General features: G+C 37.7%; 1 protein-coding gene across 5 annotated transcripts in view; it reads right to left on the bottom strand.

Moving 5' to 3' along the window:
• Window positions 1-25336, bottom strand: part of CNTN6 (contactin 6) — a 356073-nt gene that overhangs the window by 222508 nt on the left and 108229 nt on the right. Inside the window, exon 1 of one of the 5 annotated variants that reach the window (XM_032149520.2) lies at window positions 1358-1449. The exons of the other annotated variants lie outside the window; for them this stretch is intronic. The gene's annotated coding sequence lies outside the window, so the exon portion shown is untranslated. Of the gene's footprint in view, window positions 1-1357; window positions 1450-25336 lie in introns of those variants that run through there. 5 annotated transcript variants of the gene reach the window in all.

Genomic DNA, 25336 nt, shown 5'->3' with positions numbered 1-25336 from the left:
AATTCTTCCTTTCTGATACAAGAAAGAGTTCCAGGATCATCTTGTATTTCACCTGCTCTGCCAGCAAAGTAGCCATTTTTGTTGTTGTTGTTGTTGAAAACAAAACAAAAATACCTGGCTTCCTTTATTAGAGACTGGTATTTAGAAACCATCATGAGGATGCTCAGTGTACTCATTTTCCTGAGCCTCTCAGCAGATTTGTATGTGTGCGTAGATTTTATATGTGTGTGTTGTGTTCATTTATGGTGATTTATAGTTTTCCTCTGTTTACATTTGCAACTCCCATTTAGACTGTGAGAACCCTGGTGCCCATTATCTTTGACATATTTATGCATTCGCTCAATTCCCCTGTACGTGACTAGTCTCCTATTACTGTCAGTATCCTCTTCCCCTGCTCAGGTCCTGATGTCCACTCCCAGTTTTACTCCTACACCTGCCTTGACACCACTAGCTGGGTGGTTCCTCCCTGCTCACCTCACTCAGATTCTAACCCTGTTTAGGGTCTGCCTTCAGTGTGGATGTCCTCCTTCACCCCACTTGGGCTCTGACACTTGGTACACAGACATATTCCCACATGGATAGCTTTCTCGCTTTCTCACATCTTTCAGATCACACGGGAGCTCTCTTTCCCCCAGAAACCACCCTCCTTCTCCTCGGCTCCAACACCAGACTCCAGGCTTCTGCCTTCAACACCCTGCCCTAACAATGGAACCCTCCTCCCCTTCCTCAGGCTCTGATACTCTCTGCCAGGCCACCCCACTACAGGCATGACCTTCTCACCTTACTTGGGCTCTGCCACTCACACCAAGTCACCACTGTCCTAACCCCTGCCCCGCATGGATGCCTCTCTCACCCCTCTCAGGTTCCAGCACCTCAGTCTGGGCTGCTGTGGCTCTGCTCTCCCACATGCACGTGGATGCCTACCTCACTCAGCTCCAATTCATGGCATTGGACTAAATTGCTATGAAAGAAAGGGAAGGGGAACAGGATGAGGAAGAGCTTAGTACTCATGTGTAAGTTGAAATTTTGTGGTTTTTATTTTTTAATGTCTTGAAAGAAACCAAAATACTTCTTCCCCACATATTGAGGATTGTTGAGTTAAAGGCCTTGAAAAGGCAGCAGAACACCCGGCCTCAGCCTCTGTTTGCTCGATGGCAGGACATCCATGCTTCCTTACTGGCGACAGCACTTGCTATTAGCCCAGAGAAGGCACCAGCAGGCACCACAGGAATCTGAGAACAGATTTCACTATCCTCTCACGTTTTCCCACCTTTTAAAGGACTAAAACTGTTCTTTCCTTTGCCTTGTTACTATGTAGAATTTATGGCTTTTTGATAAAATATTATTGAAACATCACCCCAAGCCGCCGCCTTGAGAAAAATACTTTTGAATTGATGTCTCTCGGCATGATGGGTCCAGCATGTGTTAATAAATTTCTGCTTTTCTTTTGTTAATTTGATTTTTGTTTGTAGGAAGGTGTCTCAACCAAAAATCTAAAAAGGGAAATAAAAGAAATTATGTTTTCTCCCCTACAGTGCAATGCACAACATCAAGCATAAACCTGATCATGTTAGGACTTAATTTGAAATCCAGTCTGTAACTCTCATAATTGTACTTGAGTGATGTGTGAGGTTGCTTCTCCTGTGTTAACCCATAGTCATTTCCTTCTATATCAACCACAGTACTAGAGAACCTCAAAGATGGAAGATCTTTTACAGACCACTCAGGTCAGACTTCTTGGTTGGAAAGACAATAGAGCTACTGGTTAAGAACGTGTGCTCTGGAATCAAATGGGCCTCAGGGGATTTAAGCAATCTTCTGTGTCCTTGTTATTAAAATAGATGCAATGTCTATATCAGATGGTTGTTTTGAGATTTAATAATATATTGTTTATAAAATATGTCACATTGTGCCTCATAACGGGTAGATATATAGTCATCAAATTATGACAATCATCAGCATCATCATGATCATCCATCATCATTATTACAGAGAAGGAAATTGAAACCCAGGAAGTTGAATCATCTTTTCCAAATTTACCGTCTGACTTAAGAGAGAGCAAGAAATTAAACTTTAGCTTTCTGATTCCCTCTCCATTGTTTTCACCATCCACTCAGATCTGCTTCCATCACATTAGTCTTCTAAAATATTTGCAACTGGGTAAAATAAGTTCTTTTATTAACTTCATCTTAAAATTGTAATTTCGGCACCTTTCATCACTGACCTAGAAGTGTAGATAGATAGAGGTTTTAATTCTAGCCTAGTCAATTACTGGCTCCCCAGTGCTGGACAATTTACTTCACCACTCTCGTTCTCTGATTTCTCAGCTGTTAAGGAGGATGCTATGTCGTGTATCTTAGTGTTCCTGTAAATGATGATTGAGCAAGTGTATTGAAGATGTTTTACCGACTTTTCTTACATCAGTGCCTAATGAAATGTGTGAAACATTGTAAGTACAAATAACAAACAAACAGAAATTAACAATGCCTGAAAAGAAAAGGAACATATCGTGACAAAATTACTTAAAGAAAAAAACCAAAAACAACTGTGGAGTAAAAACAGTCTGGTCAGGCTCACAGAAGGGAAGGAGTTCTTGATTTCCTAATGTCATCCTCACACCCTATAGCATTTACTGGTGAAATAACAGCATTCTGAGAATTCTCATTATAACTTCCAAATCTGGAGATAAGCAGATTTGTATGTACACAGATGGAAAGGTCTTATCTTTTTCTTTTACCTCTTTCTGGCTGAAGAGCAATGGAAGAGGGCTTCTAGGAAAAAAAAAAAAGTAAAGTGGGGAAATATGGATAGTAAAGCTGACTCTATTTAACCAATTAATAATGTCATGCCCATACACTCAGGGGTGAAGCCTCTGAAGCCCATTAGAAAAGTGCTACATCTTCCAGTGAAGTATACTGACGTCTCTTCCAACAATAATCTTGCTACAATTCATTAAAAAAGAAATCTCAGGATAGAGAGAAGCACCCAGGTATCCTAAAAAGGCTGAACTTTCCTTGGCCCCATCATTCTCTCAGGCTACAAAACGTGGGTACTCGCGAATATCCTGTCTCCAAACTGGAGCTAAGAAGGAGAAAAAAAAATTGTTTCCAGATATAATAAAAAGAAAGTTCAAAAAATTTATTTCCCCATTAAGTAAAAAGTGAATTTCCTGTACACAGTTTCTCAAGCATGAACAATATGAAAAGAAATGGAATAGTAACTATGCAAATATATTGCAGAAATAAAAGGGTAAAACATGGCATGACCAAGACAGGAAAAATACTCAGTCTAGAAGAAAACATAACTCAAGAAAACCTAGGGAATTTCTCAGAACAGTTTTATGCTATAGAATAAGAGCATGAGTTTTTAAAAATAATATAACAATGCCAATATGAAAAAAATACACAGACAATAGAACCAGATAAATTTGGAGACCGTGAACCTAAGGATACAAATTGTAACCCAGGCAACATCAATAAATAACAAATAAATCAATTGGAATAGGCAAGCAACAAAACAGATACCCACTGAAAGTCACATTACTGCTATAATATTTTGAGATGATTGTAATTGTCTCACATAATGTGAAAAAAGCACAGATAATAAAACAATGAGGAGAAGGTAATGGATTAGAAACATAGATAAAGATGATTCAAACTAAAGATCCCTGATGTCACTGAATTACAGAATCAAACACATCTCTCAGTAAATACCATTAAGAAAAGTTACTATAAATGGAAAGAACATGTTCCAGAAATATTCGAAAGAGTGAGTACTCAACACCAAAGCATTTGCTGACTAAGTGGCTAACATTTGAAGAACATCAGGAGGAAGCTTCTTTAAGACTGGGCAGAAATAGCAAGCTAAGTAAAAGAGTGAAAGGATGGGCACAGTGGTTCATGCCTGTAATCCCTGCACTTTGAGAGATCAAGACAGAAGGATCACTTGAGGCTAAGAGTTTGAGACCGAGCCTGGGTACTATAGGGAGACCCTGTCTCTACCAAAAACAAAAAGAAAAGAAAAATTAGCAGTGGTGAGTGCTTGTAGTTGCAGCTACTTGGGAGACAAGGTGGGAGACTCGCTTGAGCCCAGGGATTTCATGCTGCAGTGAACTATGATCACACTGCTGTACTATGGCCTGGGTGACAGAGCAAGACTCCATTACACACACATACGCACACAGTGATAGAGAATACTCAGAAGAAGCTGGGATTTTAAACAGTGCCATTTTATACCGCAAGACAATGAAGAAAAGTCTATAAATATTCCGAATGAAAGGGTGACTTGAGTATTATCACCAATACGTCTTTCAAATATAACGGCATCTGAGCCGGGCACGGTGGCTCACGCATGTAATCCCAGCACTTTGGGAGGCAGAGGCGGGTGGATTGCCTGAGATTAGGAGTTTCAGACCTGCCTGGCCAACATAGTGAAACCCCATCTCTACTAAAAATATAAAAAATTAGCTTGGCGTGGTGGTGGGCACCTGTAATCCCAGCTACTAGGGAGGCTGAGGCAGGAGAATCGCTTGAACCCAGGAGGCAGAGGTTGCAGTGAGCTGAGATCACACCACTGCACTCCAGCCTGGGCAACAAGAGCAAAACTCCGTCTCAAAAAATAATAATAATAATAACCCAACAAACACATTTGAACAATTTGAACGTTAAAAAAACTAATATATAAAAGCTAATATGAAAAATAACATGACTATTCTTAAAGAGATCACTTAACGATGAAATCCATTCAATTAAATATGAATCAAAATGCAGATCTTGAGAATGAAGGAGGAATAATGGGACACACACAGAATACATTCAAACACAAACTTATATGTAAGAACTCTGCTAGTTTTAGTTATAGAACAGAATATAAATGCTACCAGCTCGATAAGATAAACAAGAAAATAGAAAAATGAGACGTCAATGAGGGAATATAATTAGAAATATATGAGCGCTAGTATCATCTTTCAAAGCAAGAAGTCTATAGATACATACATGTACACATTTATACATATAATATTATTGTATTTACAAACAAAGGCACTCTGACCTCTTTGTATCATTCATTGTATCTTTTAACCTTAGAGAAATCATTTAAAAAAATTTCTTTTTTTGTCTCAAATCATTTATTAGAAGTTCAAATTATTCATCATTTTTACTTTGCTTTATTCTATTTTCTTATACTAAAATAAAATTTAATCTTGATGTTAAAAGTAATGTCTATGGTATGATCTCATTTTTATAAAATATTTGTATTCTTCTACATTGTTATCTATCCATACATGAATACACTATATCTTCTCTGTATTTATATATAAAGATGACTATAATTTTACCAAATATTAATAATTTTTATTTTTAGAGAAAGTTTTATTGGAGATAGGTTTTTTATTTCCTTTGCATAATTTTTTATAGTTTGAATGATTAAAATAAAAATGCATTATATTAAAGAACCATCAGATTTTTTAAAAATGAAGAAAAGAGATGGGAAATAAATATGCTGAGAGGGTAACTTAATTTTTGATGGTGGGAATATGAATGACTTTTTTGCAGATCCCCATAAAATCTCTTTAAAATTTCCAACCCCCTATCTCCTGCACAAAAAAAAGAAAACCTGGTTGAAATAATGCATATTAAGCAACATACATTATGCCAGGCACAAAAACGAGCACACAACAAATGCTAATTCATTTGCTTTCCTTTACTTTCACTCAGAGAAAAGTCTGGTTTAAAATTCATCACTGGCCATCAGAGAAATGCAAATCAAAACCACAATGAGGTACCATCTCACACCAGTTAGAATGGCCATCATTAAAAAGTCAGGAAACAACAGGTGCTGGAGAGGATGTGGAGAAACAGGAACACTTTTACACTGTTGGTGGGACTGTAAACTAGTTCAACCATTGTGGAAGTCGGTGTGGCGATTCCTCAGGGATCTAGAACTAGAAATACCATTTGACCCAGCCATCCCATTACTGGGTATATACCCAAAGGACTATAAATCATGCTGCTATAAAGACACATGCACACGTATGTTTATTGCGGCACTATTCACAATAGCAAAGACTTGGAACCAACCAAAATGTCCAACAATGATAGACTGGATTAAGAAAATGTGGCATATATACACCATGGAATACTATGCAGCCATAAAAAATGATGAGTTCATGTTCTTTGTAGGGACATGGATGAAACTGGAAAACATCATTCTCAGTAAACTATCGCAAAGACAAAAAATCAAACACCGCATGTTCTCACTCATAGGTGGGAATTGAACAATGAGAACTCATGGACACAGGAAGGGGAACATCACACTCTGGGGACTGTTGTGGGTTGGGGGGAGGGGGGAGGGACAGCATTAGGAGATATACCTAATGCTACATGACGAGTTAATGGGTGCAGCAAACCAACACGGCACATGGATACATATGTAACAAACCTGCACATTGTGCACATGTACCCTAAAACCTAAAGTATAATAATAAAAAAAATAAAAGAAAATAAAATTCATGTAGTCCAAATTGGGGGTATAACTTGGCTTAATAATATCTTATATTTGCGAGAATTATTACTGGTTTTCAAAAAATATATACATGCAGCAGTTTCCAAATTCAACCCCTGTGATGCCTTTTGTGAGATGCACATTTCTGTTCCCGTTTGATACATGAGAAACTTAACCTTAAAGATATTTTTCTAACAAACTTTAGGTCATTTTGAAAGACACAGAAGTTAGGTCTTGTTGAATTATCATCAGTCAGTTGATATCATTCATTTTTTTCATTTATATTTATTATCAATTTTTTAGGAGCTTGAATTTATACCACTTGGTAAGTAAAAAGTCTAGTTTCAACTAATTGTTTAATATCTTTTGGTAAATTGTTAGATTTTCCTCACACTGTAATGAAATGATTAAATAACAGCAAGTCTTTATTGTTTTGTCTATACTATCAGAAAAAGAACAACTTTGGTTTTCTGTACAGGAACTGCTGAAAACATGTGACAATATGATATCAAAAACAAGAAATCAAAATGCATTTTCAAATACTTTTGCTTTAAGAATGTATTTGGGAATAAGAATGGTGTTGGTATTTTTGAGCCACTGTAACAATTAGTGAGTAAACGTATTGAAGACACATACTGACACATACTACTATACAATCACCAATGATTATAATGGTACTCGCTACAAAATGTTTTATTAGGGAGGCTGGGCATGGTGGCTCACACGCGTAATCCCCGCACTTTGGGAGGCCAAGACGGGCAGATTGCTTGAGCCCAGGAGTTCAAGACCTTATCTCAAAAAAAAAAAAAAAAAAGGAAAAGTTTTATTTGGCAGTAAGGCGAGAACTTTGGAATAGGTGGACACTGAAAAATAAATGTTTCTAAAGTAATAATTAAATGAAAAGTGTACATTATTGTCGAAAATGCATACAGGGCTCTGCCCTACCTTTCCTCCTCCATTATCTTCTATGGAATTAAAAAGTTAATTCCATGATCTGACTGCAATATTACATCTAATCTACCAGTATCTAACGTTCATTATTATTCCCTAAATACTGAGAACTTTTTTTTCTAATGCAGTCACATTCTGGCATTTCTGAATGGCCCATGAACCATTTCATGGAGAAGTAACTCTTAAACTGTGGAGATCCTTAAAGGCATGTTCAATCTGCTTTAGGGCATTCCTTGGGCCATGGCTGACTGGATGAGAAGTGAATATGTTCTTCTTGGGCTCTGGTGTTTCTCTCTCCCAAGAATTTAGATATAATATTAAGAGATGCTAGTCTCTGCTGATTGCTTGAGCAGAGATGAGGATGTTCATAACTTTTATAATATCCATCGTCCATAAAACTCATGAAGAGGTAGAGAACACCAGTCTACACAAAGGCAGAAATTGAGATAAGTAGATGATAGAGAGAGAGGGTGGGGGGAACAGAATGATGGAGAGAATGAGTAATTTAGAGGAGAGAGGCTTTATTCCCTGAAGTTTTAGATCTTTGGTTTCAGTTTCTAGTGAGATCTGCCTCTAGGTTATGTGAACCACTAACTGTATGGTTTCTGTTTCTTACAACTAAAACAGGCTTGAGAAAGACAGCTTTAAATAAACCATAGAAAGAGACCAGTGTTTCGCTGCTTTTCCTCTCCAGAACTACAAAAGTGCAGACAACCTGGGCTTTTAGAGGAAATCATAAGGGAAACTCACATACATTAGAAAGCCTGTATCTAAAAGAACACAGAACTAAAAGTCATATTATTTTTGGTTCTACCTGAATCACATTCTACGAGCCTGGGTAAATTTCAGGTTTCACCCAGGGATAAGACTAGAGAGGGCCAAGATCACACCCAGATATAAAGTACCTGAGATCTTTCTGTGTTAGAATTTTGTTGCTCCCAATGTATTTCCCCACCCCAGCTCCTGGAACCTCCAGAATATCTTCTACTGCAGAAGTCTAATTTGCACAAATGTTGCAATGCCTTTGAGGATTTTTCATTTGTGTGAGTTGGGGCTGTGAGCTGGGGCATTGCATATTGGTTAGGCAGCTGATGAAAGGGAGAACCTGGAAGTCAGTGGGTCAGCAGTGAGTCATATTTACACTGAATGGTGGGGCAAGGCCCCCAGGGCATGTGAGGGTCGCTGAGAAAGTATTCCCATGCCCAAAAGGAAAGTGCCATTAAAACGCAAATAAAAAACATCATTCCAGATCAAGAAAGATACCAGGGAAGTAAGAAAACATTTTATATTTTAATACCTTTAATGGCAATTTTTTTCTGCCTTTTGAACAAGGGGCCTCACATGTTCATTTTGTACTGGAGTCCGCAAATTATGCAGTTGAACCTGACTAAAACTTAAAGACATTAAATAATTAGCTCAAAATCACATCCTCATTAATAGTCCAGAGCTGGCATTCAAATCCAGGTTTGACTCCAAGTTCAGAGTGACACAAATTATACATCCACTTGAGTTCTGCATACTTTCAGTACTATAAAAGCTCTACCCTCCCTGGCTCTATTTTTCTTCTATTACCAAGCTTCTACCTTAGTTTTTCAAACTCATACTCTTTAACCTGCAGAGCTTAACCTACACTAAACTCACCTAATATCTTTCTTGGAATGCAGGTTCTATAAAGAGTTAAGCCTTTTTTTTCTTTCCTTTTTCCCCTTCCCTTCCCTTCCCTCCCCTCCCCTCCCCTCCCCTTCTCTTCTCTTCCCTTCTTTCTTCCTTCTCCCTCCCCTTACCACATGTATTTATCTTTTACCAATTTTCTTTAAACTTCCAGTCAAGTCAGAAAATTTTAAAATAGAAAAAAATACTTAGAGAAATGTTTACCTAATTTACAGAAAAAAAATAAAACAGAAAAGCAATTCTAGAGAGGTCAAGTGTCCTACTTAAGAACTAGAGGCGGATGGGAGCTTTAAATCAAAAGATCAAGCTCTGAACTGAGATGCCACTGCCTGTTGATGTTTATCTTTTGAAGGGTTTTATGCAGTGAAGATATGTCAGACCTACTTTATAGGAGAAAGAAAAAAAGAAAAAAGTAAACTTTGTCAGCTATGTTCAAAAATAAAGATGATAAAGCTAGAGTTTTAAAAATAGTTACGAAATCCTTATACTAGTCTAAGTAGAGAGATACATCTTGCTAAGGTGGTGGGAGCAAGAATTGAAAGCAAAGGTAAAAGGTAATTTGCCAGTTAAATGAATGTGGGTGCATGATTAAAGGAGAAGGAAACATTAAAGATTGTTCAGAGATTTGTTGTTTTTCAAAACAGAGGAATAAAGAAAAGAGGAATGCTTGTACTAGGAAAAAATACTAATTCAGGTATAAAGACACTGATTTTGATGGGTGCTGGGGCTCACAGGTTTACCTGTCCAACCAACAACTGGAGACACTGATGTTGCTCAGTATTAAGGGCTGGGATGGGAGACTGATTTTTGAATTGTTGCCTTTTAAATTGTAATAAAAATAAATTTTCATTGTAATAATCATTTGATAATAATACTTTCAACAAATGTATTTGGAATTATTTCAAAAGTATATGTTCAATAAAGCTTGAACATCAAGCATCAGTTAGATTCAAGCCATACTTGAAATCAGCACTCACTTCACAAGATGCAAAGCTAGACTGTGCCTATGGACTGACAATCAGTGGGCTCTTACTCTAGGTAACACCAAAGATGTGAAGAAGAGGAGCTGCACAGTCACCTGACAGTGGCCATGCTTGTTATTTCTTACATGCAGTAGACATTTGAGAAGACAATTCTTAATGTGAAAGGTGCTTTTAACATAATGGAATCATTCTGGTTATTTTTATGTTACTCTAGCAGAATGAACTAATGGTATACACATGGTATAAAGTTGAAGATCTGCAGTATTTCAGTCCAGTCAGACATCTATGGTGATCTTGTGATTTGAGGTTAAGCATTAAACCTGCCTGAAATGTATATGCCATATTGGAAGTGGCGTGCAGATCATAAAGTAAATTATAATAAGAAGAGTTCATTAGCATGTATTTCACATTCTGTTGATCTCTTTAGGTTAAAGCCAGACCAAAATAAAATTCTACATCATTGCTTATCTAGATATTGCCAGCACACAGTGATAAATCCAACATAAGTAAACTCGACTAACTTTTATTAGCTCTAACTCTGTGTTGAACCTTCTTTATGCACTGACAATGCAAAAATAAATAAGTGGATTACATTCAAGAAGCTGACACTCAAATAAGAATAATTTGGGAGCACAGTAAGTGCCAGGAATAAAGTTAAACTTGTACATGAATTATCTTATTTGGTCCTTTCAAGAACTCTGAAAGGCAGATTTTAATATTTCCATTTTAAAGATGAGAAAATGAGGTTTAGAGAATGGAAATAACTTGCTAAATATCAAATAGCTAAAGGGTGGTGAGGCTCAGTTTTGAATCTAGGCAAACTGACTCCAGAACTCACACTGTAAATCACTATGATATATACTCTAGAAAGGCAAGCCAATAAGAAAACAATTAATGAACTACAATATTACAGGATAAGTATTACACCAAAAGTATAAATATAATTTTAAAAGAGCCCAGAGAAGGAAGCAATTAATTCTACCTAGAGGTTTTGGAAGAATGCCAAAACCGGCAACATTTGAGCTATGTGTAAAAGAATGAAAATAAGAATGGCATTGAAACAGGAGTTATAGTAAGGAAGTTTTAAGAAGAAGAATAGCTTGAATAAAGATATGAAAATACCTGTCATTCAAAAGAATATAACTAGTCTGGAAGGTAGGAGAGTTATGAAATTAAAAGATGGAATGGTAGATTTAGAACAGTTTTGAAGGACCTTAAATGATATGACAGAGGTCTGAATTTGACATGTAAACAGTTAGAAAACACGGAAGTGTTTTCGGTTTTCAGCAAGATTATGATATGTTTAGATCTATGACTCACGGGAGGAAGGACAGGGAAAGAGAAACCACAGATCAAGGAGATTATTTACCAAACATTTGAAAACACTGAGATAATTGGGCATTGTCAGTAGGAACAAAGAGAACAAGAATGATGTGAGAGCTTTTTTGAAGTATGTAGGCACAATACTAACGATATATTATAAATGATTTGATGTGAGGAAAGAGGCAAAGACAGCATTAGAGATTACTCTGAGTCAGCTGTTAGGGATGAATGCAAGAATGCATGTATGTTGAAGTCCTTAGCTGTTAAAGGAAGAAGGAGAAGAGAAAGATGAGGAGCAGTGAGAATGAAAGAAGATGAGAAAGGAGATATAAATTTAATTTATTTTTTATTCATTTACTGAACAATCATTTATCTGTGGGATTACTATGTGCAAGAACCATCTTAGGGCCTGAAAATACAGCAATGAACAAAACAGATAACTTTGAGTCTGTGACAGTGCTTGTATTCTAATTGAGGGAGGCATAAGATAAATGAACAAATAAACAGAGGGCATATGAGATTGTTGTGAGTGCTATAGAGGAAAATAAAGGATAAGGGAGCTAGAAATGCTGAAGTGAGGTGTTATTTTATAAAAGGCAGTGAAGGATGGCATCACTGGTCTGGTGACATCTGAACAGAGATCTAAAGAAAAGTGGATAATAAAACATGCACTGATAAAAATTTCTAGGCAGAGGAACAGCAAGTGTCAAACCCCTTAGGCTGACAGCACTGATATAATTTAAGGGAAAATAATGGTGGCTGGGACCAACGTACTTGTGGTATAGATGTATAATAATTGGATTCTGGATTTCTTTTTGTATATTGAAGCAATGAGATTTGTAATATGTTGGAGAAAAATTTGGAAATCATGAATGAGTATCAGTATTCAGCCTAAGGAAATGGAGGGATAGGTTTTCCATTTTCTGGGGAGAGAAAACACTCAAGTAGAACAGTTTGCTTGTGCTAGGGGTGGAGAGGAGGACCAAGAGTTTGGTTTTATAAATGTTGAGTTTGAGGTTTCTGTTAGACATTCTACTAAAATATCTAAGGTGGCATCCAATAGATGAATCTGGAGTTCTGGAGATAATTATGAACTGCAGGTATATGCATTTTAAGGTCATTGGATTGAGTGTATACAAAACAAACCAAACAAACAAAGACCCCAAACCCATCCTGAAGACACAGCAACAGCTAAAGATCACACTGGTGAGGAGGAACCAGTAAAGGGACTGAGGAACAATAGCCAATGTTGTAGGAGTGTCCTATGAGAGTGATGGACTAGAATCTAAAATTAAAGAAGCTGAATGGTCTGCTTTGACAAATAGGGAAGCTAGGCAAATAAGATGAGCGAAAAACATACCACTGCATTTAGCAATGTGGAAGAGGTCACTGGGGACCTAGCAAGAGTTGCTGAGTAGAGTGTACATCTTGAATGGTGTGAGGATATGGAGTGTGTGAAGAGAGGAATTCAAGACAGTGAATTTGAAAAAAAAAAAAAAAAAAGTCTAAGGAGTTTCTCATAAAAGGGTCCAGAGAAATAGGGTTGTACTACAGAAAGACATGGGGTCAATGGTGCATTTGGTTGAGATGGGATACTACATTATATTGACATGATTCTGGGCATGATTCAGTTGCATGAGAACATGATGATACAGGAGAGAGAGAAGACAATACCTTGAGTGACACGCTGGAGGTGACAGGGAGGCATTGAGTTCACAGTGCAGTGGTTGGCCTTAGAAAGCAAGCTTCCATCCACAGTAACAGGAGGGAAGGCAGAGTAAGTGGAGACAGATGGAAAATACACTGATGCATGTGGGGTGGAAAGCAAGTTAAAATTATCTTCTGTTTTTTTTTTCTTATTTCCTTGGGAAGTAGGAAGATCATCAGCTGAGACAGATGATAGGAGAGGAAGTATGGGAGGTTTAAGAGGGATGTATGTGTGAAATGATCTTCAGGAGAATGAGAAAGTATTTGGACTAGAGATATGTGATAGGACATATCAGGAAAACTTGTGAAAATTTCAATATGGACATGGAAAGATTGCAGAGTACCCTGCCTAGTTCACTTTTCATAAGATTAACCCGGCCTTTCAATGACTATTAACTACTTTACAACAATGTAAAGAGGAGAAAACTATTATAAGAATGCAAATAATTTTTGGTCATTGAAATGCAAATAAACCCTGTCCAATGAAATGCAGGTGATTTTTTTTTCTATTTTTCCCTAATGGATAAGCCAAACTTTTTGCTTGTTTGGTTTTGTAACAGCTTTCTTAAAATATGATTCACATACCATCCAATTTACCCATGGTAAGCCTGTTCTGCATCTATTTATACATTTATTTTAGCATTCCTTATCACCTACACATGTGTGGTACTTTGGATTCTTCTTTGAACGAGTTGCAACATTTTACTGGTCCCTTCATTAATCACTGAGTTAAACAAAATCTTTCATGTGTTCATTTACAATTATTTGAGATTGATGATTTTGCCCTTTTAAAAACTATCATAAAGCATGTTAAATTTGGATTTTGTGAGGGACTTGTAGATGTAGATAGGTAGCTACAAGCAGGAGTCTGGTTGGGGCAAGAGGCCGAGTTTGATGGCATTGCTTTGTAAAAGGCAGCAACAGCATGGAATTGAATAAAAAGAAAGCTAAGGATGAAAACCAAGGACTGTCAACATCTAGGGAATTGACAAAAGAAAGAAAGCAGCCAAACGTTCTGAGGAAGATCTGCATGAGAAGTTGAGACTATTTTGCCAGAACACCATTATACTATTTTTCTATTGTTGCCATAACAAATTACCTCAAACTCAATGGTATAAAACAACACAATTTTACTATCTTATAGTTCTGCAGGTTTGAATTCCAAAATGGGTCTCAGTGAGCTCAAATCAAGGTGACATCAGGGCTGCATTTCCTAGAGGCTCGGGAGTGAAATCCGTTTCCTTGCCTTATACGGCTTCTAGAGGTTGCCCACGTTCCTCGGATTGTGGACATCTTTCTCTATCTTTAAAATCAGGAACAGCATGTTGAGTCCTTCTCACATTAAATTACTCTACTATTCCTCCATAGTTACATTTTCCTCTGGCCCTTTTTCTACCTCCCTCTTCTACTTCAAAGGCCTCTCCAGCTAATCCAAAATAATCTCTTTACTAGCAACCTTAATTCAATTTTTAACCTTAATTTCCCTTTGTCTTGCAATCTAACAGGTTCACATGTTCCAGGGATTAGAATATTGACATCTTGGGGGCCATTATTCTGCCTACCCCATCCATCAAATGGGAGGCCAAAACAGGAGAGTTTTTAACAAGGAGGATATAGTTAAGCGTTATATTGGTTACATATGTTAAGAGTTATATATGTTAGAGAGTAACCATGAAAAACAAGAGCAACAGCAATAAGGCACTAATGTTGATTATCAGAAAGTCTCTTGTTTCTTCTTTGGGAGAAATTTCACTCTCAAATCAAGATGAACTGAGACATAAAGGCCAAGCTTGAGATAAACTGAGGACTGAAATAAAACTATGGAACGGTGTACAGGTTACTCTATAAAGAAGTCAGACAGCAAAGAGAAGGGAGAGGTGAGCAGAAACAACAGCAGGACGTAGAGAAATTGTTCGTATGTATGTATTTCAGTTTTGATTATTTATCTTTTTAAGATGAAAGAGACAAGCCTATTTGTACATTGACGCTGAGGGACCAACTAAGCAGGAAACTCAAATTCTTTCTTTTGAACTTCTGGGTATTTGACCCCATTACTTTCCCAATTTTAGAACACTTCAACATTAACCTTTGAAAAATAACAACCTACTGTCAAGTACACAAAACAACTAAAAGCGCTTTTTAAAGATGTCTCAGAGTAAAGATGCTAGAAATGCTGCAAAATCTATTATTATCATTGAGATACTGCAGTGTGGCCCATTGGTTCCTCTTCGAGATAAGACTGTGTCTCTCTGAAATGTCATTGGCTCTCTCTATATATATTAATAACATAAACATTTGGAAAAAGTAAATACAGCCATGAGTGGCTTAACAATGGAAATGCATTCTGAGAAATGTGTCATTAGGCAGTTTTGTCATTGTGGGAACATACATCACAGAGTGCACTTACACAAACCTAGACAGTATAGCCTGCTACACACCTAGGCTGTATGGTACACAGCTTATTGCTTCTAGGCTACAAACCTGCACAGCCAGCATGTTACTGTACTGAGTACTGTAGAGAACTGTAACATACTGGGAAGTATTTGTGTATCTAAACATATCTATACACAGAAAAGGTATTATAATCCTAAGTTACCACCATCTTATGGGGGGAGTCAGTCATTGATCAAAATGTCATTACACAGTGCATGACTGCAAATAACTGATGAGAATACTCTTTAAAAAAATCTGGAATGGTAAACATACATATGCACCCCAAGCGTGCATTATTTGATGATAACAGACATAATTTTGCTACCATGGTTTCACTGCTAAGCATGCCAATCCATCAACCATGCTTCATGTTTACTGTCAACATAAATATCTTAATGAAATCAATGCATTTGGGTTAAACATCTCCCAAGTGGCCTTCTTTGGAAAGCTAAGACCGTACCTCATTTTCAATGGCTTTCTACCTTCTTAAGTTGAATTCTATCCCTCATTCCTGTCACGTACTTCTCCTGCCCCATGTGCCTTGCAAAAATGCCACCAAATTTGTCAGAGAAGATTTGCCCTTTGTGAAACTAGCCTGATTAAGTTTTATCAGCTCATATCTCTCTGGATGTTTGGTAACCTCATTTCTTATTACTGTCTCAGGGATCTTGCCTACAGCCAAGGGCAAATCTGCTCATTTATAATTTCCTGGTTCTTTGTGAGCTCTTTTCTCACAGATGGGGGCAGGTATTTTTGTTTTTGTTTTGCCTCTGTCTGTAACTGTGAGACATTTTTGCTGCTGTTGTTCTCATTTTGCTTTAAAACTAACTTATTTAGAAATAAATGTATATTTTCTGAGTGGAACACAATGAAAGCATCTCATAAATTAAAATTATTGGCTGATAAAACCTCTTACATATTTCCTGTACTTAGTAAAGTTATCTTTCTTATCAATAAATGCTCATTATCATGTTGAGAGTGGATGATCACTTATTCTCCCTATTACTCTCTTGGTACATCAGTTTAAACTTCATAAACACCATAATTATACTAGACTGAATTCAAATATGAAATAAGAAAATGAAATAGCATCCCGTGCTTCATTATGCTAAATTATCTTCCCCTCAATAGAAAGATAAAATGACAGGGATAGTTTATGGAGATGACAAACATGAGGAAGTTCATATTTTTCAGACTCATACTCAACATTTTTGTTTTCTTTTATGAGCAGGAAAACTGGTTCATTCCCTGTGTAAGAAAAGCCCTTGACATTTACTGTTTATTCCTTCAAGGTTCAGCCGGTTCTGAATTTGGGTTCCTGTCTTTCTTACTTCAATGTTTGAACACAAATAGTTTCCCTGACTTGTTACATTGGCTTTGTAAAAATTTTATTTTATTTTATTTTATTATTATTATTATTTTTAGACGGAGTCTCACTCTGTCGCCCAGGCTGGAGTGCAGTGGCGCGAACTCTGCTCACTGCAAGCTCCGCCTCCCGGGTTGACGCCATTCTCCTGCCTCAGCCTCCCCGAGTAGCTGGGACTACAGGCACCCGCCACCACGCCCGGCTGATTTCTTGTATTTTTTGGTAGAGACGGGGTTTCACCATGTTAGCCAGGATGGTCTCGATCTCCCGACCTCGTGATCCGCCCGTCTCGGCCTCCCAAACTGCTGGGATTACGGGCGTGAGCCACTGCACCCGGCCCAAACATTTTACAGCTGAGTATGCATCAAGCTTTTCCTTCTCCTCAGTCCTATTCATGCATTCTTTCTTTGTGTTCTTTATCAACATGTTTCTATGTTTTTCACCATAGGGAACCAGTTAGACAAGAGAAATAAGTGACACTCCCCAGCGACATGAACTGGCAAGAAAATGCAGGAAAAGTTTCATTTACTCAACTAGCATTTTTTAAAGATTAAGGTTATTACTTTATGCCATTATAAATGTAATGGATGCTTATTATGGAATATTTGCAAGACTCAGAAAAATAGAGAAAAAATACCCAATTATTACGTTGCAAAATAATTACTGTTAGGATATTTGCACCTATAATTCCAGGATTTTTTTTCTATACTATCCCATCAATTTTTAATCTGTGCTGATATTCGGTTAACAATATAACATAGGAATTTCTCTGCTATTAATTTGTCCTTGTGAATTTTTATTTTTAAGGGAATAATATGATTCAGAAGGTTCCTAACAATCCATCACATGACTCATAAGTCTAAATGAAGTGAAAATGTTTGTGTAGCTCCGTATTTTTGTTTTCTATTATAAATAATGCAATAATAAATGTTTTTCCTAAATTTAGAATTACTTTCTTAGCAAACTTTTCTAGAAGTGGAATTACTGGATTTCAGGGAATTGATGTTGGGGGTGTTCTAATAATTACAGCTAATTTTATCTAATTGAATCTTGTGAGATTCAGGGAGTGTTTTTCAGTGCAGATGATAGTTAAGCTGGGATATGAAAAATGAGGGGGGTGATGATATTTTTGACAATTCTCTGTCATGTGTACTAACTTGGCATTTATTATCTGATTCAGATCTCAACAAAACTCCATCAGAAAAAAAGCTAATTTTCCCATTTCACAGAGGGTAGAATTTAAAACCATTCAGTCAAACATTAGAAGCCATGATGCTAACCCAATCATAGGGAAAAAAAGAGCGAATGGATTCTTTTAGAAAGAGAATAGCGGGCTGAGCATGGTGGCTCACTCCTATAATCCCAGCACTTTGGGAGGCGAAGGTGAGTGTATCACTTGAACTCAGGAGTTTGAGACCAGCCTGGGCAGCATGGTGAAACCCTGTCTCTACAAAAAATACACATACACACACAAAAGATTAGCTGGGTATGGTGGTACCTGTAGTCCCAGCTACTCTACTCAGGAGGCTGAGGTGGCAGGATGGCTTGAGCCCAGGAGGCAGAGGTTGCAGTGAGCCTAGATTGTGTCACTGTACTCCAGCCTGGGCAATAAAATCAGACCTTGGGAAAAAAAAAAAGAACGAAAGAATGAAAGAAAAAGAAGAAAAAGAAAGAGAGAAAGAAAGAAAAAGAAATAGAAAGAAAGAAAGAAAGAGGATAAGTAAATGCATATGCCTTGAGAGAAATAAAGGAGTATTTAGAGAAGTCAAGTTATTCTTTTTAAGGAAAAAGTTGACAAGAAATGGGGCTAGAGAGATAACCAAAGTGACATGAAATTATCTTGAGACTCCATAAAGAATGAGGAACTAATCCTGAGGGCTTTGGGAGACATAAATTTTACTTAAGCCTGTGATCACATGTACAATTTGGAAAACATGTCCAAATTCTGTATACACATGTGCATAGGAAGTAGAAGCTACCATGCTTGCATTTATGGAGCTTAAAAAAAGAGAGCCCAGTTATGAGCTATGAGCTAGTGTCCAGATGAGAAGAAACTAGACTCAGGCCAAATCTAGTCTTTTCTTTATTTGCCTGCCAGACCCCAAAGGGTCCAAATGCCTCTGGCTTCCTTTGATGCCATGGCATTGGCTGTTCTTACTGTAGCTTTAGAGATATCACAGATGGACTCCATCCACCAAGATTCACCTACACAGTGAGACCAAGCCCATGCAGTGCTCAGTAGATGCAGCTCTCCAAAGAGCTGAATTAAAAATATATGCTGAGCCAGGCACAGTGGCTTACGCCTGTAGTCCTGGCAGTTTGGGAAGCTGAGGCGGGCAGGTATCTTGAGGCCAGGAGTTCGAGACCAGTCCGGCCAACATGGTGAAACCCCATCTCTACTAACAGTACCAAAATTAGCCAGGCATGGTGGCACACACTTGTAATCCCACCTACTCGTGAGACTGAAGCAGGAGAGTCACTTAAACCCAGGAGGTGAACATTGCAGTGAGCAGAAATTGAACCACCGCACTCCAGCCTCAGCAACAGGCGAGACTCCATCTTAAAAATTATATAGCACTTTATCTATGAAAATGTAGGCCTTTATCTTAATTTTCATACAGATTTCAAAGCTAAGCAGAGAGAAAAACTTAACTTTGGTAAACATTGCTATTGTATTTGTCTATTATTTATTTTATTTGTTTCTTGTGGTGGTAGAATGGAAGAAGTTGACTGTTTAAGAAACTTTTCGCAAACCCCAAAATGATTCACAAGTGGCAAGTACTTACACTGACAAGAACACAAGTGATAATGGAAAATACAGTGGAGAGTTTCCTTTTGAGCCATGAGTGAGCTCTTAATCACTCACTTAGCAGCCAGTGCTTCTTATCTCCTCCCCTCTGTGTTCCAATTCCTCTATCTACCTCAAATTGCCAAAAAATGGAACCAAAACAAATAGGCAGAAGAGAGAACAAAGTTTTTAATTGCGATATATTTCATGGCATTTTTTTTTTTTTACATTTCGAATAGCCACTTAAAAATACGAAATATGAATTGGTTTCCTAGTGCTGCTGCAACAAATTCGACAAACTAGGTGGCTTAAAACAACAAATTTGGCTGGGTGTGGTGGCTCACACCTGTAATCCCAGCACTTTGGGAGGCCAAGGTGGGAGGATTGCTTGAGCCCAGGAGTTTGAGACCAGCTTGGGCAACATGGTGAGACCATGTCTCTACAAAAATTACAAAAAAATTAGCTGGGCATGGTGGCATATACCTGTAGTCTCACCTACTAGGGAGGACGAGATGAGAGGACCACCTGAGCCTGAGGTGGTTGGGGCAGCAGAGAGCTGTGATGGTGTCACTGCACTCCAGACTGAGAGACAGAGGGAGACCTTGCCTCAGGAAAAAAAAAAAAAAAAGCATATATTGTCTCTCATGGTTCAGGAGTCTAGAAGTCTACAGCCTGAAACCGAGGTGTCAGCAGGGTTGGTTCCTTCTGGAGGCTCTGAAGGAAAAACCATCCCGTGACTTTCTGGTTTCTTTTGGTGGTTGCCAGCAATCCTTGGTGTTGTTTGACTTGTAGATGCATCATTTCAATCTCTGTCTCCATCTTCACATCACCATCTTCTCTGAATCTGTATGTCCTATTCTTTTCTCATAGAGATATCAGCCACTGGATTTAAAGCCCAGCCAAAATCCAGGTTTTAACAAATTACAAGATCTTTAACAAATTACATTTGCAAAGACTCTGTTTCTAAAGAAGATCACATTCTTATTTTCTGGGTGGGTGTGAATGCTTTGGAAGACACTATTCAACCTACTATGTTGTAGCTCAGCATTTTTTCTTTCTTCTTTTTTTTTTTTTTTTTTGAGACAGAGTTTCGTTCTTGTTGCCCAGGCTGGAGTGCAATGTTGCAACCTTGGCTCACTGCAAACTCCGTCTCCCGGGCTCAAGCAATTCTCCTGCCTGAGCCTCCCGAATAGCTGGGATTACAAGCATGCACCCCCATGCCTGGCTAATTTTGTATTTTCAGTAGAGATTGGGTTTCACCATGTTGGTCAGGCTGGTCTCGAACCCCTGACCTCAGGTGATCCACCCGCCTTGGCCTCCCAAAGCCCTGAGATTACAGGCATGAGCCACTGTGCCTGGCCAGCATTTTTTCAAAATACAATTTGTGTGGTAACACATGTTGTGTCGGGTATTTTGGAAAAATTAGGTTAAAGGATTCAAAGCTATTCTTTTTATTCCTTTTATTAGAGCTTTTCCGGATTTCTCAGGCCTTTTAACACCAAAATAATGATTATGATTCTTTACAAGGAAATGTAATACTCAGTGGTTTCCAAACTTACTTGAATGAATATTTTTTTGGTAACATATCAAGGAATAAGATTTTTTGTTTGTTTTTTATTAATAGGCAGTTCTATGAGAGATGATGGGGAAATACTGGGAAAGCCAAGTCTGAAGTACTTCATAGAATGAAGTTCACTTCATTTTCTGCCCTCCAGCATCTCTTAGAATGCTTGCCTGAACTCTAGCACAACTAGACACATCTCACAACGTCCAGTGGAAAGAGCTAAGCTTGTCTGTCTTTGCTTTTTACCTAATTTCCTGTGGATATTGTAAAAGTAATTTTTTTAATGTGAAGTATTAGAAACATTCATTGTTTCTGTGCATGAGTTATGGGGGATAGGATGCTTTTCTAGAATAATAGTAACTACCAGATAATTAGCACACATAATAGAGCAGACTTTGAGATAGCTTATAAAATATTGTTTAATGAAATAACATAAAATATTAATGTAATTTTATCCTTTCAATGTCCCTGTAGGCTTTAATATTACTTCCATTTAACAGATAAGAAGGTTCAGAAAGCAGTTACTTGCCCAAGCTCACACAGCTGGTAAAGTCAGGAGCCCTCACCCCTTATCACTATGTGGGCTTCCTCTCTACGTAAGTGCACATTTCTCTATTTTATCACCGTGTACGTGGTGTGTATGTGTGTGACTTACATCACTAAGTGTTGTAGATGCTGCTTTCCTATTTATTTATTTACTTTTAATTTACGAGCTCCTTAGGTTTCACTAAATGTGTGTAATTGACTTGGAGATAAAAATGCCCACTTACCACCTCTCACAACAATTTGGCTTTAACAATTTAAACAATGGCACCCCTGGCAAATCACAAAGGCTGATTAGCAAGTTTTCAGGGCTGTGCTTATAATTGCTACCACCTCTATCACTATTATTACATCCAGAGAATGGATGAGGTTAGAGACAAAATGGTCTAATTAACCAGGAGCTGCTTCAATATCCTCAATGACCAGTCAAAGATTAATCAGAAACCAGGACCTTGCTTTGCAGATGGCTGAGAGATGATGCTGAGAGGTATGTCAATGAACAATGGCACTGCAATGACTAATAGCCAATTATGTCTATAACCTGAAACAACTTGTTGAGAAATTCTCTCAGGCAAACGTGGGCAATCAAGAGGAGAGCCTGGGAATTATCTATTGTCTCAGAGATAATGCTTTTGTATCTCCAGAGTTTTAGAGAAGCTGATAGATCCACAAATGGCAAAAGATTAATAAAAAAGTTAATGATCTGAATGCTTTATTTTTTTCAGTGTTCTACAGGTTTCTTCTCCCACAGCTATTGATCACTGATAGACATATGGGAACTCTAACCTGCGCTAGGCTGGGCAGAAAGGTTTATAGGTGGGCATCTTTTAATTTGGCTATTTTTGTTTACCTCTGAATCTCCAGGACCTGCAATAATGCATGGTATTTAGTGATTGCTTGATACATATTTGGTGAATAAATAATCAGATGACGTAAATGGTAGTTTTTAATATTAAAATTACTAAATTTCCTATAAACCCATCACCAAACCCTTTACTGAGTATGAAGCATTTGCTTTGTTTTTGCTGTCATTTTTTTTTGGAAGGAATATCTTTTGAGGGCCTATGATATGTCAGGTCTTGGTCCAAGAGCTTTGCATTATAATGTCAGTTAACCCTCACCACAACACTTCATTCATTCAACAACAAATATTTATTGTCTTCCCTCTGCCAGTCACTTTTAGAGACCAAGCATACAGCAGGAGATGAAAACAAAAACAAAAACAAAAACAAAAACAAAAAAACCTCTTCTTCTTATGGATCTGAAAAGAAGGAAGAGTTATCATTATCATCCACTTTTTATCAGAGCAGTTAAGCCATTTGCTGAGGTCAGAAGTATCTTGGCTCCAGAGAAAACGCAGGTCCCAACTGAAGAGCCTTACTCAAAGCACACTGCCCCTATCCCAGCCACCATGCTCAAGGTTTTCTGCACCATATTTCATGTGATATTTCTGCAGAGATTACTACACTAAAGAAAGAAAGAAGGCTCATACTCTCACGATGAACGCTGAGCCTGAGCAACTGCCAAATGCTGTTAAGCAATGCCCATCTCTAAAACAAATTCTTTCTGATTCAGTCGCCAAGGTTAAAGGAGGTATTTCCATAACCACAAGCAAATTAGTCTAGTTTTGCATCAACAATAATGAGATGGGGCAATAAGAACCTAACCTTTCATTGTCTCTTTCTGCTTTATGACAAAGAGAGCCCTTTTTCAGACTGGACAAGAAAGGAATTACTTGCTGCTGAGTTTTGGGCAAACCTTGTGTTAGCTCATGAAAAACAAACAAACAAACAAAAAACAAAAAAAACTTCTCTTTGGCTGCAGAAACATCTGGTATAGGTCTTGTATGGAACACAGAAAGTTTCAGTGATGTGTCCCCAAAAATGTAGAAATAAGATTATACTAAAGGCGAGAATCCTAAGATTCAATATATAATGAATGAGGTCAACCATCTGTCAAAATAGCCGCAGGAGTTGACCATAAATATACGCCTGAAAATGTTTGGGGACACTCGGTTTCATTCAAAAGGTAAACTAAGAAGGCAGAACCAGGTGGAGCCTAAACAAAGGCTATGAGTTTAATCAGTTACACTTTACTAAAAAGTCAATTAACTACAAAGATGCCTGCATAGACCCAGAAAAGAAAAGTAAAAGTAAAAAGAACAAGAGTTTGGTAGTGTTTTCATAGCAGAACAGGGGGAATTTACAAGGCTTCATCAAAACTCTAACAAATATCTCTCAAGATCATTCATATTCCATACTGGCCAACCAACTCCCTGATACATAGGTATTTTTAAATTTAGGTTTTATTACTATTCAGGTATCAGGAACCCAAGAAACCAGGAGAAGATTACCATTGAAAAGATGGTTTATTACTCACAGGTCCCAAGAGGAGGGTGCATGACCCACCATGCAGGGTTTCAGGAGGAATCACCAGGCTCAGTCTAGAGGCAGAGAAAGTAGAGAAAAACATAGGCAAGAGCCTGTATAGAGGTTTCCATGGAAAATAATACAATGTAAGAAGGCTTAGAAATGGCTAGTTGGATCATCTCTTCAGATTCTGGGGTGCAGAGGCTGTCTTTAGTTGTCTGTAACCTGGCCCTGGAATAATTAGGACAAGCTGAACCTGGCGTGGAGTGTAAAAGATCAGTAAAGGAGATGGTTGGGATGTGGGTTGTAGATTGTTTGGTTTGCCTATTAGAGGCATATGAAAAGGATGCTGGAAGGGGAGTCTTTTTTTTTTTTTTATCTCTAAGAATTGCCTAACTTTGGAAAGGGCAGTCTGTCCAGAGTCAGCAAGACCCTAGATGTCAAACGATCAAAAGTACAGAAAATAAAAAGGCAGGATTAATATAATATCTCATGCTGACAGGTAGCAGGAAAAAAGGAAATAAGAGATGCTGGAGGGCATCAATGAAGTGAACTTCAACTCAATGGAGTTGACATCACCCCCAAGGAGGTGAAAACTGGCTCCGGGGTATTGGGAGAAATGAAAGAAAATGTTACTTTCCATGTATAAAGCACAGAAATATATAAACAGATATATACAGATATAAAATAAAAATGCAGTATCAAAATTTCATTGGCAGCGGTCTCAAAAGTCTCCTTTGTGAAGAGAGGAGGGTGATAATGAACTAAAGGTTGAGAACAGGGAATCCTGGATAAGGGATGTAAGTATATGGTAAATGAAAAAAGAAAACAGCAGATTGCAATAATACATTATTAGCATATTAATATATTATATTAATTAATGTAAGTAAATATATCATTTTTCTGATTTATATGTAAATGTTTTCTAAATTTTCTTTGCAAGTTTTCCTCCATAAAGATCTGAGCCACTCTGAGAATGCTAAGAAAACCCAGTCTCCCAAGTCCACAGAGCTGAGAATCAGATTCTGAAGTGAGGAGTCTGAGAACATGATGCCCTGTACAGGTACTTCCATTCCTCTAAGAGATATCCTGTTGTCTCCCTTTAAGAATATCAATAATGTTATAGTTGCATTTTAT

This window comes from Hylobates moloch, unplaced genomic scaffold, assembly GCF_009828535.3.
Source record: "Hylobates moloch isolate HMO894 unplaced genomic scaffold, HMol_V3 SCAFFOLD_4, whole genome shotgun sequence".
Lineage (NCBI taxonomy): Eukaryota > Metazoa > Chordata > Mammalia > Primates > Hylobatidae > Hylobates > Hylobates moloch.
This window is presented reverse-complemented; position numbering and strand designations above follow the sequence as displayed.